This window comes from Fukomys damarensis, unplaced genomic scaffold (assembly GCF_012274545.1).
Source record: "Fukomys damarensis isolate Sample0158 unplaced genomic scaffold, DMR_v1.0_HiC HiC_scaffold_37, whole genome shotgun sequence".
Classification (NCBI taxonomy): Eukaryota; Metazoa; Chordata; class Mammalia; order Rodentia; family Bathyergidae; genus Fukomys; species Fukomys damarensis.
The window spans coordinates 54,135,857-54,152,966 of record NW_022900949.1 but is presented as its reverse complement, the minus strand read 5'-3'; the positions used below and the strand labels follow the sequence as shown (position 1 = coordinate 54,152,966).

Genomic DNA, 17,110 nt, shown 5'->3' with positions numbered 1-17,110 from the left:
AAAGAAGTTTCTCAAATCTGCTTACAGGAAATATTTTGGATAGATCTTCAGTCAGTGCTTTGTAGAAGACCAAAAGCTTGGTCACAGCACACATAAATGGTCTGCTTAATTTATTTAAAGTTTAATTCAGATTGAATAGAACAACTCCTAAATGGGCAGAGGCGGGGAGGGGTGTTTTGGCATTCTCAGCATGTAGAACAGAGCCTTGAAATGGAACTGGAAACTTTGTAAGGCTCTGGATAAATCACCTTTGAGGACATCAATCAGTAGGCGATGCACAATAGGCAATTAAGCCACAAGACCAACATTCTGACTGAAGCCAGATGGAACATCACATGTAGCACCCAGCCTTTCTCAGCCAGCCTGCAGCCTGCATTTAGGCGTTCTCCCAGTCTTCTTTTCTAATTGCAATCCCTGTCCACTTTGTCCCTTGCACCCTGCACTTCTGGCTACGGGGTCCAGCAAAGCAGCATCTCCTTTTGTTCACCCCAGCTGCCTCCTGACTGCCCCTTTGTTCCCTCTTTCCTATCTTCCGCACCCCCCCACCCCCTTGCCACCCTTTCCAGTATGCAGCATCTCCCCATTTTCTTCCACATGGTTTCCCCAATATCCTGCCTACTTAGAGAATCTTTTCCGGGTATAGTTCCTCCCTTTGCTTCCTTTTCCCTTTCTCAGCTCAAGAAACTAGAAAAAAGGGGAAAAAATTACGAGGGCCCTGCCCTTCTGAGATTTAACCACATTCTCAGCTGGTGGCTTTTGTTTTCTGTCTCACTGGTTTGTAAGGCCCTCAGGGCAGGCACTCTGCGTCATGCTCTGCACTGGGGAAGGTGGGCAGGACCATGAGGCCTTAATTAGAGCAAGGCCTCAGACTGGGTAGGAGATTTTAGTATGCAAAAGGAAATTTCAAAATAACCAGTTGGTAGCAATGACTCTGGGGTAAGGAAGGGGGTTATTTTATTGTGTAAAGCAAATAATGAAAGCCTCTACTGACTTTCATGAATGCAGAAGGAATATTTAAACTGGCATTTTAAAAACAAAGCCAGACCAGAAAACAAACTCCCTCTGTAGGCTGAACAGTGAGTGTAGACACAAGTGCTGGTCTCAAGAAGAAATATCCACAGAAGCGAGGAAGCCATTAAAGAAAAAATGCAAAATCAGTTGAAAGATCAGAAGAGCAATTTTCTGGTCAGTGGCATGCTGGGATCACCTAACAAAGACAAGTGATTCGGCAACTGGTCTCTGATTTACCTGCAGCCTAGAAAGCTTTCTACAGAATAGTCAGCCAGGAGACCCCCACTGACAGCCAGGGAAGGTAAAAAAGCAAAAGCATCTTGTTGGCATCACAAATTCAAATTTTTGTATTCAAGGGCTTCTCAACTTAGCATCTGCTCATGAATGCAAAAGTGGCAACGGTTACCGAGGTCACCTGGCATGCAGGCAGACCAGCTTGGAGAAGGGCAGCCAGACATATGGTAGCTTATTAGGAGCCAAGACATCTTGGGAAGGTGATAAGAGCAAGAGACAAAGTCCAAATAAAGAATTGTCCTTGCCATCAGCTGAGCTGTCCCAAAACCAAAGGCTGGACTCCAGGGAACAGGAACAAGGCCACTAAGAGAACAGCATGCCATTCATTTCTTTATACACCAGAGAGGATACACAACTGTGTCTGTGTAGATCATGCTCTGGCTTCATGTGGGAACCTGGACAGAGTTCCATAGGGGCCATGTCATATTCTATTCTGCCTGGTTTAAAGTTGTGTCTGTCATACAGTAAATGCTCCAAGAAGCGAGCTGAATTGTTGAAGTCCCCTCCCCCACGATGGGCAATACTCTTCTGCACAGGACCAGAAGAAATTTGGTTTCATGTAGTGAGATGTGTCTCAAAAACCCAAATGAAGTATAAGGAGCCAGCCAGGCCACCTTCACTGCGCTGAGCAAAGTATGCTAAATTACGAATCAGTTTTAGGAAGTGCTTCTGGAATGTGCAGAAGGCTCTGAAGAACCTTGTAATTTCTAAGTTGTAGGGCAAACACATTCCTTGTTCTCTGGGTTTCATCAGGAGACTAACCTGAAAGGCTCTAAAGAGTCTTCTTAGCACTATTTGCTATGACAGAGAAAAATCACCCTGAGCAATAAGACCTTAAAAAAAATAAAATAAAATAAAAAACAGGAAAGATGTCTGCAGAGCTGAAACGTTTTACTGAAATCTGAAACATCTTCATGAATTGTCTATAACAAAGATAACCTGTTGGCTTGATGTGGTGGCGCACACCTGCAATCCGAACACTGAGAGATGGAGGCAGGAGGATTGCAAGCTAAAGCCCACCTTGGGCATCTTAAGGACTCATCAAGACCCTGTCTCAAAATAAGCAGTGACAAGGGCTGGGGATGTAGCTCAATGGAAAGGCCTTGGACTTAATCCCCAGCAGACCACCCACCCAGGCAACCTCTTGGTAAGATAAGACAGACCCTTTAGCCACTGTGCCTTTGAAAAAAAAATTAATAGCTACCTCAACATTTTGTTATGAGCTTAAATTCTGGAGTTCTTAGGAAAAACAAAGGAAAAAGCTTCCCAGAAATTTCCTTGCTCTGAGAGGCCTTTCTTGGGTTGGCACTGAATCTGTGCCTGGATTTCATCACCACCTAGGACTGCAATGTCCCAACTTCCACTGCAACTTCTGAGGTAGTTTCAGAGTGGTGACTGGGACAAAGGTAGTAACTTCATTGGTACCAGACTCCCAGCGGGCCTGGGCCATGCTATCACTGCTGGAGACTCAACTGAGAAGTTGGCAGACCTGGCTTTGAAAGAGTGACACGTATACTGTGAAGGGGAATTTTGCAGCTTGAGCCTAAGCACTCCACTGGGGGAGGCCTCTGTCAGGTCTTCACCTGGCTGGATCCTTCTCACTCATCTCCTGTCAAGCACCATTGCCCCAAGAAGGTTTTCTCCGACCACCCATTCTAAAGTGGCTCTCTTCCTCACAATCCATCACCCTTTCTTTTTGTTTTTCTTTTTCTTCTTTGCACCTGTCTTCTTTAGCTATTTGTTTGCATATTTATTTTTACCTCCTTCCCCCATTGCCTGCTCTGCTATACATACTATAGTCAGGCCCATGAGAAGCATGCTTGGGACTATCTTGTTCATTATTGTATTTCTAGTTTCTGGAATGTGACTGTAGATAGTAGGCGCTTAGTAAGTGTGCTGAATGTTTAATTACCAAGAAAGATGTTAAGAATAGTGTTCCCCTTGGAACTGTATGTAATGAGTCATGTGGTTATCAGGAATTCAAAGACTTAGCATGATTTAGTACTAAAGAGGAAGGTGTGATCCTTTTCTAGATATTTCTCACATCCTATGCAGTAAAGAGGCTCTAAGTCATGATCTGACAGGGGAATCCACTGAAATGGCTGAAGTAGATCACATCACTGTAGAAGCAAGAGATGCAATCTTGCATTCTCACTGAATTAAAGCTAGGAAAAGCATTTCATATCTTCCAAAGTGGGGGGGAAGAGTTGAGAATTTTATACTGTAAATCATTCAGGCAGAAAACCACACATTGGCTCATTTCATTTGGTGAGAACAAAGCAGTTGTTTGCAGTTTCTTCCTGTAGCACCTGCTCTAGCCTGCCCAGTATAAACACCTTAGCCAAAAAGTGCAAATAAGTTAATCACAGTCTTTTAAACAATGAGAGGGGTAAGTGCCATCCTCAGTTGTCAGGAAACATTTTCAGCTAATCTAGGAAATCCAATAATAATTGTAAATGGATAAGTTTAGAAAAGCTTTGTGCCTTATAAACATTACTGCGAAATATGAAGGCAAAGCATTAGGCGAAACATAATAAAGTAATAAATAATAATTATGCTTCCATTCACTGATCTATTTATTAGAATGACAAAGGCACAATACACTTCCCCACAGTCTTATTGTCTTATTTGGCTTTCTGGTACCTTAAATCATATTTAAAAAGTCTCTTAGGCACAACTAAGAACAACATAAATAAACAATGCCATTAAAAAAATCATTAGGTATGAAAATTTACAAGACCTAACTGTGCTTGAGTTAAAAAACAAAAGGATTGATATTCTATGAATGTTGAAATCTATCAGATATTCATTTTTTATGGTAAAAAATTGCATTGTATTCTTCCAATTTTATAATTAAGATTCAAATGGGTTAAAAATGATTAATTTGCCCTGGCCTATTAAAACAGAAGACACTGTGGTAGTAATCTTTCTGAATAGCAATAGTGTTTTAATTACAAATGCAGACCTATTTGCTCAAGAGCGAATGACAATTAGCCTGATCCTATTGCAACTGTTGGTGCTAATGCTACTAAAATAAATGGCAATACTGAAACAGGTTTCCCACATTTCCCTTCAGTTTACAATCTGATGGACACTGCATTCAAAATATATTTAGTCATTTTAAGTCATAGGAAAGAAGGAAAATGGCTCCCGAACAGTCCAAATAAATAAATAAATAAAGACGTTGCAGGATGAATGTTTCACGGCAAGCCCTGAGCACAAAATCACTATGAGATGAATCATGTTCTAATATAATTGAGTCAGAGAAAGATTCCAAGCAAAAATACTGTAGTTGGCCTCAAAACAATACACCAATGACAACAACAATCACCCTTCTGGCATATAAAAGGTTTGATTGTACAGACAGTGCTGTAGAATATTAGAAAAACTGCTAGAATAAAGCAACTATTTATACAGATGGTTCTCAACCTCAGTGTTCTTCACATTGTAGCAAAGCTCTGGGAGGTTTTAGGTTTAGTAACATCTTCCTCTAACACAACTACAAAGACCCTACTGTACAAGCTCAATGTGTACTTGTCATTGGGGGGGCAGGCTTGGGTTTGGGTCTATTTCTACCTAGAGCTCAGAGGTTACCAATGGAAGGATGGGGGAAAACAGGAGCATAATCATTTTCTAATTCTCAGAATTTCTAAAATATCTTTTCTTTCAGAGGCGCTGATGAGCTCGTGATAATGAAACTACACTTCTGAACCCAAACCTTGACCTGCATTCTGGAGCAATTAAAAGAAAACCTTAATTTTGAAAGTACTGAGCACAGAGGGAGAAAAAAGCTGTTCCTCTGCAAGCTTTCTTTATATATTTAGAAATATGGCTTAATTTTTAAGGCTTGAAGACCGCATTTTTAAAACGTCTAAAACTGTTCAGAATCTATATGAGAGGAAACAGAACTGCAGATTTTTCAATAAACATTTGTATTCTTCTTAAAGATATTCTTTTGCATATCTGTTATTATTGCATTTTAAAATACGGCTTGGTTACCAAGGAAACAGGTTCTGGCCCAGTGTTAATTTTAAACTAAAATACATTTGAGAAGTTAAGTTCAAAGGAAAGAGCTCAGGAAATTATTATGAAAAATGTCAGAATTTGGAACTTACAGAACCACAACTGTATGGTCTGCAATGAACCATTTGAGGTGCTTCATTTCATTTATTGAAGCTCTATTTTTCTAACAGGGCCATTTATGTTTAATGTTTCCCCCTTTAAAAATAGTAACTCCTCATCTCCCCCAAATTACATATGTATATATATATACCAATAATGTATTTACCCCTGTATATTACCTGAGATTGATTTTGGAAGCATATAAGTTTTTATTTTCATCTTTCTTATAACGGTAAAAGACCGCTTCTTAAAATTTAAATATTTTAAATATTTCTTATTAAGATTATTTGAAATTACCTCTAGAAACTCATTTATTTTTAGTTTCAAGCTAAAATAAAGCTGAATCATCAGACTTTTCAAAAAATTCTTTTGTTGTCTAATGGCGCCACACCTATCATATAACTGATTTTTACAAAAAGGAATCATCATACTCTTAAAGCAGAATCATTTTATAAGTTTATAAAAGCTATATATTTGTATAGTATCTGAATAGGAAAGGCTATCCAATTTAATACCCCCAAAGACTACAAGTATCTTATTTTCTATTTAAAAGCTCACATTTTAATCCATCTAATGCTCTTACTACATGGCTTTAAAAAATCTATAAAGCATGCAAATTTCAACCTACCTGTATGTATCACTCAATGCAATGCTAGCATGACAAGACAGCCATTTTTATGTAAGGCGATGGAGACAAACTGATTTCTCCGTCTTCTTGCTCACAAGTTTTAGATGCAATTGTCACACACACCAAAAATCATACGCAGAACAGCTTGAATGCACTGTGATCCCAAGAACTGAATTTATCAATAGGAAAACAGGATTGAAAAAAGAAGTTTCTCATCCAAGGTTTTTCTGAAGCTGTGTGTTGAATTTTTTTCCCTTGCTCCTCTGAGAGTTCAAAGCTCAGAGCTGACCACTGCAAAGGCCACTGTCACATTTGCTGAAAATCAAACCACTGATACCAGCAGTGAAAATACAAATTTGAGAACTGAAGTTGCTTGCACATGATGGAGTGCATAAGAATTAAAAATAGATTCCACCTTGCCTCCCACCTGCATAGTAAACACGTAAGTTTCAAGTGTTTAATTTGATATTCACATTAATTAACAATACAACATACATTATTTAAAAGACAGCAAATGCAGGAAGAAAGGGGAGACACCATCTGGTAGCAGAGTTTTGTTGTTGTTTTTGGTTTTAGGGTTTTGTGGGGCTTATTGGGCTTTGTTTAAAAAAAAAAGTAAAATCGCATTTTGAATGTGATGAAAAGCAAACACCCAGAAGCAAATGAATCGGAAATGAAAGGTAATGTTGAAATATCTATGGCTGTAATGAGGCAAAAACAAGTCTTCGCTACCGGATGATATGGCATACAGAGCATTTACATACTCACATCTGAAATACTAGGCAACGTGTAATGAATTCTATACACAGCATGCACACACAGCACAAGCACGGCTAATCCTGCCTGCCATCTTAGGCTCACAGAAGCAAGATACGCAATGCATGCAGCACACGAGCACCAGGAAAGGAGGAGGCAAGGGACAGCTCACCTTAAATGCAGTATCTGATTAATGTTGTAAGTGACATTGCATATCAGCCTCAGAGTCTTGGTTCAACTGGGTAGGAGGGAACAAAGAAAAATGTCATCAACTGGTGATGCAAGATGAGCCCAATCACTAAACACTGCTTAGCAAACTCCAAATTCTGCAACCAGACAGTAGAACGCATTTCATACACTTGAGCAGAGCTGCTGCACAATGAATGTGTCCTCCTGCTTCCGAGATACAGTCCTTTTGCTAAGGAAGAAAATATGCTGCAGTCTGAATACTGTCATATCCTCTTCTTGAAGAAAGCTTTCAATACAGTATGTATCTGGTCCGGGATGCATTTTTATAGACTGTTAATTTCATAGAATTGCTAACAACAAAAATCAAAACTGTTAGCTATTGCAAAATAAAGAGTAATTCTGATAAAGGGTATAGCCTTTCTAGATTATTTTTCAAAATCCTAAATGGTGCCAAGAGGCTTGTAGAAGAATGCATGCTCAGCTGTCTGTATCCGTTCTATAACCTTTAACCACAAGCAGCGTAAATGTATCCTGCTAAATGTATCTGCAGTACAGAATGCAGATACCGCCTCAGACAGAATCGTATTAAGATTATGAATGGAATTTCTTAAAATTAGGGGCAGAATAAAATTAGTGCAGAAAAACAGACTGATGCTGAGTTCTTTTGGATAAATAGCTGTCATGAACAAAAAAGCTATCTTTAGGCTGCTGACCTAAATAATACTCAGATTTAAAGCAGCATACTGTACATGTACAGAACATGGAAAAAAATGCAAAATGAATTTTCTTCTCCCTCCCCCTTCAAAGGTTAAATTTAAAGGTAACAATCCATTTATAGGAATAGCAAGAGGCTATAGACAGAACGTACTGTAGGAGAAGAAATCGTGTTGTGCTGGGAGGCAATGTTTCTTTGTTTTACTTTGAGGCTTATTTTAGCTATGCTTGCACGATGACATTGACATCAGGAGGTCAGGGCTGACACTGGGTTGCTATCCATTTTAAGAGTGAAATGTTTCCCGAAAATTAAATCTCATCTACTCAAACACCAAATTTCATGTCTTCTTCAATACCATTTCCCTACCCCCACGGCTCAAGATTGATGGGATCTAGCTTGGCCGTATGTACTAAATAGGAATCACTTTCTGCAGAGACTCTAATACATAATTGTGGGGAATTAATTTTTAAAATAAAAAACCTTTAAGAATTCTTATACACACCCCTTTCATTCCTGTCAACACACACACACACACACACAGACACACACACACACACACACACACACACACTAAACTGAAGCTTAAATTGCAATGAAATGTTTAACGTGTGGAACAAAAACTGTTGAAAGAGCTGCTTATTCAGGATTTTAAAGAAATGCCTAATAAGCAAATACTATTTTGCTACAAAACCAGTATCACCATGTCCCCAAAGAAGAAAACAGTGTAGCTTGCTAGAAAAATTTTCTCCAGATACTACTGGCAAATACAAGCCAGTATCAAAAGCATTTCATTTACCATGCTTTATAAAATAAGAAGTTATTTATTTTAAGGAAATAGAAGAAATTCTTTTTCCTTCTACTATTTTTTTTTTATCTACAAAGAAATCATACCACCCCATCCTTACAACCTGGATATAAGCCAACACTTTTATAAAATGAGACTGATTTGCGTATAAAACATTTACATTTTTGACTTCTTATTCCTCCCAAAGTCTTGAATTGCCTATCGCATCACTGACTATGCTAATGGCTATTAATTTTAACACACGCAAAAATTAATTAATATTTTCTGGGATTTCTAGTTTTCCAGTGCCTCTACCTTCTATAAAATGGCTGGAAATAATCAAGTTAGCAAAATTTTTAAATTCTCCAGAAAAATTTTAAGGGAGAAAATATATTTGAGCAATCTTAACATATGTACTAGGTTTCACCACTGGATCTTTTGTTTGTAGCTCACATTTCATCTCCTTTCACAGAACAGAAGTGATTTTTCGCTGAATGTGCGGAAAGTACCCTGCCTACCTCTGACCTGGGCACTGCAGTCACTGAGTTGAGTTGTCCAGATCATGGGTCATACCTGGTTCATAGCAAGTCCTTTTCTCTGTGGAGCACATCTCTCCCTCACAGCTACTCAGGAATAAATGTGGTTCTGAAGAAAACAGTAGCTCCTGTTCTAACACCAATGGTGGAGCCATCTTCCCCACCCCCAAACCATTGCTCTATGGACTCTGGTTAACATTGACAGTGACAGAAAATTAGAATGGTGTGTCCTTAGGCCAATTCCTCCTTTACTATGGGGGTTGAGCATATGCAGTCGCTTATGTATAAAGCAAGGTCCTTCAAATGGGGTTGGAGGAGGTTGAAGCAAACATCTAATTTTTTTTTTTTTTTTGGTATGAGAGATTGAACTCAGGACCTTGCACTCATGAGGCGGTGGCAGAACCACTGAGCTAAGCCCCTGGCCCAAACATCTAGGTATTTGACATTCAATATCAGTTGAGCAAGTCCCCATTAATGACATCTGAAAGCTAGGCATTCATGTTAAATATTCACAAATTATTATTATGTAGGCAAAAAATATATATATAGAATATGGAATCATATATATAATATGGAATATATTATACTATAATTATTATATTATTATAATATATAATATGGAACCACCTCTGACCACATAGAACTAAGTCATTGCCTCCTCTGTCTGGGATAAAAAATGACAGTGATGATAACAGTAATCTATATTGGGTTCCCTGGAGATGACTGAATAGTGTGATATAGAGAAGGATGTGGTCAGGTCCCCTACTGGTGCTAGCAAACAGGTGCCAGGGCAAAGAGTGTCCAATCTCCCCACATGGGGTTCTTTGTACCTTCCATCAAAATGAGATGGGAACCATGCATTGGTTTATTTTGTGATGTTCCAGAGCACTTATGAGCAAATGTGATGTGTTTACCAAGCCTGTTTGGGTTAAACAAATATGAAATATAGCTGGAAAATATTCAGAGGAACGATCTTGTTTAGGCAGATGATCTCAGCTAGAAAATCCTGTTTTGTATTTGAAAAAAAGAATACTCACGCCTGAATGACTTAAACTTTGTCATGATTACAAGTGGCAAATATATGTGCTCACTCATGATTTTTAAAAGTTGTGTGTGCCTCAGTTTCTGCAGGGTACACATACAGACATCAACTTCAAAGACAAATTCATTTCCCACAATGAGAATTTTAGCCTATTTCTCCCATTTTGACCAGTCAAACACAAGGTACCCAAAATCATCTGGCAAGAGCAAGCTAAAGGACAGCACTAGACAGCAGTGAGGGTCGAATCTTTCATTTTGATGAACATTCTTACTTGCTCATGGTCTTCTCGTTCTGTAGGCTAAGCTAATTTTATCTCCAGTCCTGTGGGTTAAAGTTAAATTGCATGGCTTATACAAAGTATATAATCCAAGCATGAACAAAGCTTGGCTCTACTACATTAAAAAAAAAAAAAAAAAAAAAGCCAGAGCACTGAGTCCCAGAGGAATCCTTGGTTTATAAACATGTGGGTTTGTCTGCACATTTCTTTATGCCATTCACTGCATTCAAAATTACAGCTGGTTTCCTTTTACACCTAATACAGCTGGTCAAATATGATACTTTTATTTAAATTCTTAGAATTTAAAAAGCTTAGAATATTTTTATGACATTGATTATTATATCTGTTTGTATGTCCTAAAAACAATATGATTATTTATCAATGACTACAAATGACTTTGGATGTTATTTTGGCTGAAATTTTTGGGAAAGTAACCATGCTTTAAACAGCTACATCTTGCCTAGATATCTGGGCAGAAACTTTTCATTTCTATGTTGACCAGAGCTAAAAATCTGTAAAAGCTATTATCCCTGGAGATCTGACTACATGCTGAATATTATTTAATTCTAACCCAATAATACTACAAGGTGGGTATGTGCTCAATATTATTTAATTCTAACCCAATAATCCTATAAGGTGGGTATTAATTATAATCATTTTTAGGTGAGGGACTAATAAAGATTATTAGTCACACAGTAAACAGTAGAGCTGGGATTCAAGTCTAAGTGCAACTGATCGCAAAGTCTCTATCTTCTCACCAAACCTAAAGTAATGAGACATCCTCCAAATCCACCCTCCACTCCTAACATCAGTAATCTTCTATTTGTGTAGACACCTATAACAGGAGACCCTGGCTCCTTGGATCCAAGATCACTACTTTTTATATAAACCAGGCACTGGGAATTGTGGATACCTAGGATGCCACCAACTGGAGAAAGGCCAGCCAGGCCAAGCAGGAGGAAAAGACAGAATAAAAGAGGAGGAATCACTCAGGCTATCGTAGGAAGTTAAGGGTAGAAAGCACATTAATGATTTTGGAGGGAGATCTGTCATAATTTGGAAATATTTTATGAGGCAAGGTAAGAGGAAAAGGCTTACATTTCCACATAAGCCAAGATTTCACCCAGTGAAGTCCACTTTTTCCATAGTACAGAAGAGGAGACTGAAGCTGAGAGAAATCTAGTTCTCTGCCCAAGATCACAACCTTAACCCAGGTGTGGTGGTGCACATCTATGATCCCAGCTGTCTAGAGGCTGAGGCAGGAGAATTACCACAAGTTTGAGGCCAGCCTGAGTTACATAGTGAGTTCAAGGCCAGCCTGAACTACATGGTGAGAGACCTTGTCTCATAAAAACAGTAAGAAAAAAAAAAAGAAAAAGAAAAACAAGAAGATGACACCCTTGAAAAGTGAGATTACCTTCTCACTGCATTAAAAATTACAGCTTGTTTCCTTCTATACCTAATTTATTCAGCATTTGTGAGTAAATTTGTTTTAAGTTGCTTGCCTGTTCTAAATTATCCATTAAATTAAAAATCAGTGTAACAGTTAAAATCAGCCTGGTTTCAATTGATTAACTGTATGTTTTCTTGTGAACAGATAGTCTAAGTGGGAATTGTGAGTTTCTTCTCCCCAAATAATTTAAAAATAGATTATTGATTGACTTATTGTAGTAACCGAGGATTGAACCCAGGATGGTGCACAGGTAAGTGCTGTACCACTGAGCCAAAACCCTATCCCAAAGTGAATGCTTTAAAAGCCCGACTTTGGGTACGAGATTTTCCTTAACCAAGTCTGGTGTTTTAAGTACATTATTTTAGTGAATGACTGTACATGTTCACTTCTGTTTGTTTTTCCTTTCCAGCTCTGTAAGTTTATGATTGTCAAAAATTCAGCGCAGTTTGCTTGCTAGATTGGGTGGGACAAGAGCTAGACTCCAAGTATCCTTCCTGCTGGTGTTTGTGGCTACTTGACTATCTCCCTTCATTGACAGTGATGTTATATGTCAGCCAGATGGCTCTTAAAGGGGATTTTTCTAATCAACTAGTTCTACCCTTCCTGGGATTATTGTGGGCTCAGTACTCAAGAGGCAGTAGATTGAAGAGTTGGGTGAACAGACAAGCTCGAGGAGTTTCCACTCCAGAAAATCTTCCCCCGTTCTTATACCTCACTCTCACTTTCATCCATTAGCATCGGTGAGAGATTTGGGAAAGGGTGGTAAGAACTGGGGACCAGACTGTGGTTTACCATGCGGAGAAGAACTGGAAGAGGGAAATCATGTGATTTTCAACAAAGAAAAAGTGATAAATGACAGGCTGCAAGGGAGGCTGTGGTTGACAACTCAGGTACTCCCATGGGAATATCCTCAAGTATCACTATTATAGATGTCACCATTTCAGCTTGAGAAACTGAATGTTGTAGTTCCTGCTTGCCTTTCTCAATGCATTTGAAATATGGCATCAAAAATGAGCTGGAGAGCTTACGGGGACCAAGAGCATTCCTACACCATCCCTACTCACATGCTCATTTGCTGTCATGATGACTGCCAAGCACCAAACTGAAAACAAGTAAAACCACAGGTCTTCTAGACTTTGGTTGGCAAAATACATATTCAGCAAGAAAGCTGAGATTTTTCTTTCTAGAAGGATTGGCAACTGGGTTGGAAAAGGGAGGTGGGGATGTAAATGCAGGTGAAGGAAGAATTTTTATGGTTCCATAAAATCTATCTCATTTGAGAGTACAATTCTCTCCTTGTATCTTTCTCCACCTTGGGCAGCAAATATTCCCAGACTCAGCCCAAGAACAAATTTATTTTTGCTGTCTCTTCTCTCAGATAAATAATTCTGCAGCTGAGAAAAGCCACAACCATTCACTTCTTCTCAGCCAGAGCAGTTTAACAAACCTCTGTGAGTCTTCACTTCCTCTGGACTAAACAAAAAAGCACAGTAAGTTTTTGTTGTGTTGAATTATCTACCTTTGTTTCCCATGGCACTGGTGTTTTTGTCTCATGCAATGGAGGGGCTCGTTGAGAGTCTGCTCTTGGCTCCTACCACCAGTCACGGCAGTCTTTTCTCTACTTCTATCACTACCACTGTCATCTTCAGCTTTGAGTCATGAAGTCACTTCCTAAAACTGGAGAACTTGCTCTGTGAGGTAAGGAATGGCTCTGGGGGTCCATCACTGGTTTACTAAGGGGAGCCACATTTGACCTGCGAGCAGACCACAGTGCTTTGTATAAACCTGTCCTTCCTTGAACAGGGAAAGGGGCATGGAAATAAGAGTGGTTTGATAAAACACTACCACTGCCTTCCAAATGTCCCTCAACATTTCCTGGGCCCTTGGTCACAGAATTATGGGGTGGGGATGATGCTTTAGAGAATGCCATCTACATCCTGTCTTTGAGGGAGAAGGAAGGTTGAAAGACCTCTGCGATCAGGATAGCAGCTATATTCCTAAATTTCTGACATTCTCTTTTTAAGTCCATACACTGGCCCAAATATTTTTAAAAATTCTGAACTTTCATTTAGGTACTTAATGGTAATAGATTGACAAATATGAATAGATACCAGTGTACTGGGTTTATAATGTATTTACCAATTCTGCTCAGAATAATAGTATACATAATTTTTAAAAAGCTCAACTAGAAATAATTTTAAGCAAAATAGTAAATATTGGCTAAAACTCACCTGGGACCAGCATCACTTAAGAAGTTTCAGGGAACCAGGTTTGATTACTATATTTAGTCAATCAGACTAAGTTTAGCCAGCTAAAGTTGCCTGTATTCTGTTTGGTTTGCAAAGAAACATCTCATGAGTTAGCATGAACAGCTAAAAATAAGTTGCAAGTTTCATTTTCCGTGATTCAGTATGGTTTTGAAACCAAAAGGTACAAAACTAAGAGATTCACCAACACGTATGAAAATGTAACAATTCAGCTTCTAGCATACTGTCCTGATGGCCAACTCACTACTGGTCCTGGAAATGATCTCTGTCCTTCTTACTGGTTTCTTAAAATGAATCCCCAAGTAAATAAGGCATGGCAGAAAACTGGGGGCTGAGACCAGCTCTGGAGGAAAAGTAGCTTGTAGTGACTGTATTGTCACATCTGACAGGAGGCCACAGAGCTTCAGCCTCCTAGGTGATGCTGGGGACCCCTCTGCAGAGCGGGGAGTAACTAGTTTCATTTAGATGGGGCTCTGGAGGTGGTGAGTGCTGTGAGCCCCCCTTGACTAATGTGCCTATGTCCTTGTGCAATTTCATAGCGCAAATCCAGGCAGTGCATGATAAACATCAAAACCGAATTTCCAGGGCCAAGTCTGGTAAAATGGTGTTTGACAGAGGTGCAAATGCTTCAAAGGGAAGCCAGCCGTCTCTGTAGCATTCAGCTGTGGCACACGGCCCAGAGAGAGCGGTGTTGTTAAAAGAAAGCCCTCCAATGAATGAGACTGAAAGGGAGCAAGGAAGGGTTAATCTCCCTCCATTAAAGTCCGGCCACTTGGCAAAGGTGAAGAGAATAATCTGTATGAAGAGCAGAGCAGAGAAAGAGTCATTCTAGAGACAAAATTACTGTGCAGAGGTGAGGACAATTTGTCCTTGATTTTCACTGTAAGATTGTTTCTTAGATCTCCGGGTCTTTACCTTGCTTTGAAGTTACGGTTGCTGGGAAGAGAGAGGGGCCACGTTCACACTCAGTACTGCAACGCCCAAGCTGTGATTCCCTCAGAGGTGAACTGTCTTGGAACAGCAGAGGGTGAGGCCAAAGTCACCACGATGCTGCAGAGGCCTAACCACGGAAGGTGGCAAAGTGGGGAATATCCTCCACTTTTTAAATAGTTATTTTTTTAAAATTTCAAAACTTTTGAATGTTGCTTTTAAATATATTTTTTATAAAGAGTCAAAGGAGGTACAAAAATAGTATAATAAGTATAGTATATACTTTATCCAGTTTCCCTCAGTGATGTCTTACAAACTTAGTCCATTGCTTAAACCAAGAAGGGGACATTGGCACAACCCTATAAACTCAGGTACCGGGCTTCTGATTCCAGCAGCTTTTACAGGCACTCTGTGTCTCTACGGTTCTATGAAATGTTTTTACATCTACAAATTGGAGAAGCACAAGGATAGCCAGAACACAGACTATTTCACAGGACAAGTTCCTGTGTCACCTCTTTAAGGTCACAGCCCTCCCCTGACCCCGACCCTGACCTTTGGCAATCACCGATCTGTTCTCTATCACTACAGTTTGGTCGCTTTGAAAATATCCTATACAGTATGAACCCTTTGAGATTGGCTTTCTTTCACTCAGTAAAAAGCTATTGTGATTTCTCCCAGTTAGTATTCCAAGATGTGGATGTACCAAAATTTGTTATCCATTCACTTACTGAAGGACTTTTGTCTAGTTTCCAGTTTTTAGATGTTACAAAGCTGCCATAAGCATTCATGTACAGGTTATTATGTGAGCATAAATTTGTATAAATACTCATGAGTGAGGCTGCGGGATAGTAAGGTAAGAACATGTTTGACTTTATAAGAAACTGTCACATTATTAAAAAGAGTGGCTGTACCATTTTACATTCCCACCAGCATTGTATGAGAGATATCGGGTTTTTAAAAAACAGTCTTGCCAATATTCAGTAACATCCATACTTTTAAAATTTTAGCCATCCTAACAGATGTGCAGGGATCTCTTTTGATGGTTCATGGTCAAGATGGCAGTAAAGTATGTGGCCTTTAGACCCTAGGTGGGGTGACCCTAATAGCTCTCTGTTTCAGCTTGCCTGCTGACTGTCTAGTCAGAGGTTTGGGCTGTCTGGCATTCAGATGATAGGAAATACTCTCTCTGAGCATGGCATGAGCCTTCAGGTTTGCCCAGGTAGTTGCTCTGGACTGTAGTGGGTAGGTGGTCATTGCCATCTGGGGACACTGAGCCTCTGAAGTAATGCTTATCGGCCAAGTAGGCAGATGTGATAGCAGCAGCACAGTCCCATGGGGTAGGGAGGGACATGAAACCACAGGGAGGGACAGAATTTGCCTGCGCCAGTGCTCTCTTGCTGCTTTGGTCAGACATTATATACAGACTTTTATTCCAAAGATAGTAATTAGTGTAGTGTGAAGGGAGGTAAGGGTGGGACTATCATGGCACTTACATAGGACCCACTGATTACATTTTGCCCTTGAACTTCCTGCTCTGTGATCACCCAAGATTTTCCAGCAGGATTTGACCACCTTGCCTGGATGTCATGGAACTTGTTTCTATTGCCTAGGCATTAGATCTGGAGGCATGGCTGCCATGACTGTATAGATTTCCTTGCCCAGGGATCCAGATCTTATAAGCAATCAGAGCTTCAGAAGATGCCTCAGCATGGAAGTTGCGCAGAATAGGGACATAGGCCTCACATAGGGCGAGCATAGTGATGACTTGACCTGCCCCAGCCATTCTTGCAAAGTTAAACTTTCTCTAAGAAGGTGAGAATTTTTAAGATTTGGTTGTTTTTTGCTCACTAGCTTTTCTGCTGTGATTGTTTGCCGTTATTTTCTAAATTTCCATTTTCAGGTCCTGCTCTCTGGCCCTCTGCTCTTATTTCCTCCCAGTCAGAAGGCAGCAGTCACAATCTCTTTTCACATTTCAGCTAGTGCCTGCTGAGTGTGGTATTGCATACCTGTGATCCCATCACTAAGGAAGGCTGATGCAGGAAGATAACCAGATTGAGACACCTGAGCAATTTAATGAGACTATCAAAAAAAAAAAAAAAAAAAAGG

The 17,110-nt window shown here is 39.6% G+C and overlaps 2 long non-coding RNA genes across 3 annotated transcripts in view; both read left to right on the top strand.

Moving 5' to 3' along the window:
- The window catches only part of LOC104851046, a 13,787-nt gene extending 8,589 nt beyond the window's left edge, over nt 1-5,198 (top strand). For both annotated transcript variants that reach the window (XR_777139.2, XR_777138.2), the window contains one exon: nt 4,976-5,198. This is a non-coding gene — a long non-coding RNA (uncharacterized LOC104851046). The remainder of the gene's footprint in view (nt 1-4,975) is intronic.
- Nucleotides 5,199-7,223: 2,025 nt separating this feature from the next.
- Nucleotides 7,224-17,110, top strand: part of LOC104851045 — a 19,063-nt gene continuing 9,176 nt past the window's right edge. Inside the window, exons 1-2 of the long non-coding RNA XR_777137.2 lie at nt 7,224-7,297; nt 13,186-13,297. This is a non-coding gene — a long non-coding RNA (uncharacterized LOC104851045). The remainder of the gene's footprint in view (nt 7,298-13,185; nt 13,298-17,110) is intronic.